The sequence below is a fragment of the Mandrillus leucophaeus genome, unplaced genomic scaffold, assembly GCF_000951045.1.
Source record: "Mandrillus leucophaeus isolate KB7577 unplaced genomic scaffold, Mleu.le_1.0 Scaffold522, whole genome shotgun sequence".
NCBI lineage: Eukaryota > Metazoa > Chordata > Mammalia > Primates > Cercopithecidae > Mandrillus > Mandrillus leucophaeus.
The window spans coordinates 586090-589050 of NW_012105609.1; positions in this window are offsets into that span (position 1 = coordinate 586090).

Consider the following 2961-nt stretch of genomic DNA (forward strand, 5'->3'; position numbering starts at 1 on the left):
GCTGATGTGCATAACACAGCAGCCTTGAACTCCCTGGTTCAAGTAATCTTCCTACCTCAGCCTCCTGAATAGCTGAGACTACAGGCATGCACTACCTCTCCCAGCTCACTACTTTTCAGAAAGGGTAGACCAACTACAATAGCTTCCTGGACACCATACTTGGAGGAGAAGGGGAGGGGAGGCTGCACCGGATTCTGTCTTCTGAACTATGCTATCTTCTAGTTTCAACATTGTAAAGAGCACAGCAATCGTATACGATGGGCCTCCTGATGTGATGCAAAAATCACCAGTGTAGTATTCTTGACAAAAGTATTTACCATGGATCCAATCTTGAAGAAGCAATCAGATAAATCCAGAATATGATACTAGAAAACTGGCCTGGCCTGAACTCCTAAAAAGAAAATCAAAGACATGAAAAACAAACAGGCTGAGTGTGGGGCAGATGATACTCTTCTATATTAAAAGACAATAGAGAGACATAACTAAATCCAATTCATGAAACTTGTTTGGCTCCTGGACTAAAATAAGAATGCTAAAATGGGCTGGGCGTGATGGCTCACGCCTGTAATCCCAGCACTTTGGGAGGCTGAGGTGAGCGGATCACCTGAGGTTGGGAGTTTGAGACCAGCCTGATCAACATGGAGAAATCCCATCTCTACCAAAAATACAAAATTAGCTGGATGTGGTGGCATATGCCTGTAATCCCAGCTACTCGGGAGGCTGAGGCAGGAGAATTGCTTGAACCCGGGAGGCAGAGATTGCGGTGAGCCGAGATCGCGCCATTGCACTCCAGCCTGGGCAACAAGAGCGAAATTCCGTCTCAAAAAAACAAAACAAAACAAACAAACAAACAAAAAATACAAAAAAAGAACATGGTAAAACGGCATTCTTGGAACAAGTCAGGTTGATACTGCTGAATTACTGTTGGTGTGGTGATGGTGTTTTCATTGTGTACAGCAAGCTTCTCAACCTCTGCTGTTAACATTTTGGTGCAGACTATTCTTTTTTTCTTTTCCTTTCTTTCTTTCTTTCTTTTTTTTTTTTTTTTTTTTTGAGGCAGGATCTTGCTATGTTACCCAGGCTGGTGTACAGTGGTGCAATCATGGCTCACTACAACCTCCCCTTCCCAGGCTCAAGCGATCCTCCCAGCTCAGCTTCCCGAGTAGCTGGGACCACGGGCCCACGTTGCCACGCCCGGCTAATTTTTTGTATTTTTTGTAAAGATGGAGTCTCACTTTTTTGCCCAGGCTGGTCTTGAACTCTTGGGCTCAAGTGATTCTCCCACCCCTGCCTCCCAAAGTGTTGGGATTACCAGCAACCCCACGCCCAGGTAATTCTTTCTGGTGGGATGTTTAACAGCAGTTCTGGTCTCCGCCCACTAGGTGTCAGGAGCACCATACCTCTTTAGTTGCAACAACTAAAAATGTCAAATGTTTTCCAAATAGGTAGTGGTGATGGTTGCATAACATCGTGAATATACAAAAAGCCATTGTACTGTACCCTTCGAGTAGCTGGGACTACAGGTGTCTGCCACCATGCCCGGCTAATTTTTTGTATTTTTAGTAGAGACAGGGTTTCACTGTGTTAGCCAGGATGGTCTCGATCTTCTGACCTCATGATCTGCCCACCTTGGCCTCCCAAAGTGCTGGGATTATAGGCGTTAGTCAACAAAACAGAACTTTTAAATGATGTTTACATGTCTAGCTTCAGAAAATGCCATGCAGGTTGTTGGTTTCCCACTTCCAGGGTAACTGGATAGAATTTCGGCCTTCATGGTGGTTCCAGCCTGAAGTGCCTTGAGACCAGAAGTGAAGAGATGCTTCCCCCTGCAGCACTGCTAGGTTTCCTGGAGAAGATGGTCTATAGGCGGGGTTCCTAAAAGGTGGAGAGAGGAGGAAATTACTTTCTAAAGAGAAGGAAGATAGGGGGTAACTTAAGTGTGGTTTTTGCAGAATTGTTCATGACAGGAATCCTACAGGCCCTGCAGTTTCCAGCAGCACAGCTCCCAACCCCCACTGTCTCACACCCTTAGCTTCCTGGTTCTAGTCTCAAGGGATTCTGCTCACTTCTGTCCTCATTTTTTTCTCCCTGGGAACCAAGTAACAGCTGAAGAAGTCCCAGGAATCCTCCCATGTCCTCTCAGCAACCCAGGCTGGAGCCTACTCCCTGGTGTTGGCAAAGGGAACCATCTTTGAAGTTGAGGCCTTTTTTTTTCTCTTTTTGAGATGGAGTCTCCGTCTGTTGCCCAGGCTGGAGTACAGTGGTGCAATCTCAGCTCACTGCAACCTCTACCTCCCGGGTTCAAGCGATCCTCCTGCCTCAGCCTCCTGAGTAGCTGGGATTACGGATGCACACCACCATGCCCGGCTAAATTTTTTTTGTATTTTTAGTAGAGACGGGGTTTCACCATGTTGGTCAGGCTGGCCTCGAACCCCTGATCTCATGATCAGGACCTCCTGACCGTGCCCGGCCCAAAGGTGAGGTTTCTTACTGCTGTAATAAAGAGAAGAGAGGGCTGGGTGCAGTGGCTCACACCTGTAATCCCAGCACTTCAGGAAGCCAAGGTAGGCAGATGGCTTGAGGTCAGGAGTTGGAGAACAGCCTGGCCAACATGGTGAAACCCTGTCTCTACTAAAAATACAAAATAATTAGCCAGCTGGTGTCACACACCTATAGTCCCAGCTATTCAGGAGGCCGAGGCAGGAGAATTGCTTGAATCCAGGAGGCAGAGGTTGCAGTAAGCCAAGATTACACCACTACACCCCAGCCTGGGTGACAGAGCAAGACACCATCTCAAAAAAAAAAAAAAAAAAAAAAAAAAAGAGAAGAGAGGAACTGATCTGGCTGTATCTGCCGAGTTGCTCTTGCCTTTTCTAGCCCAGCGCATGGTTTTCCCTCTGCAGGGTGTCTGTGGGCATGGTTTGCAAATAAACAGTGAGAAGTATAAGCTAAACATAGACT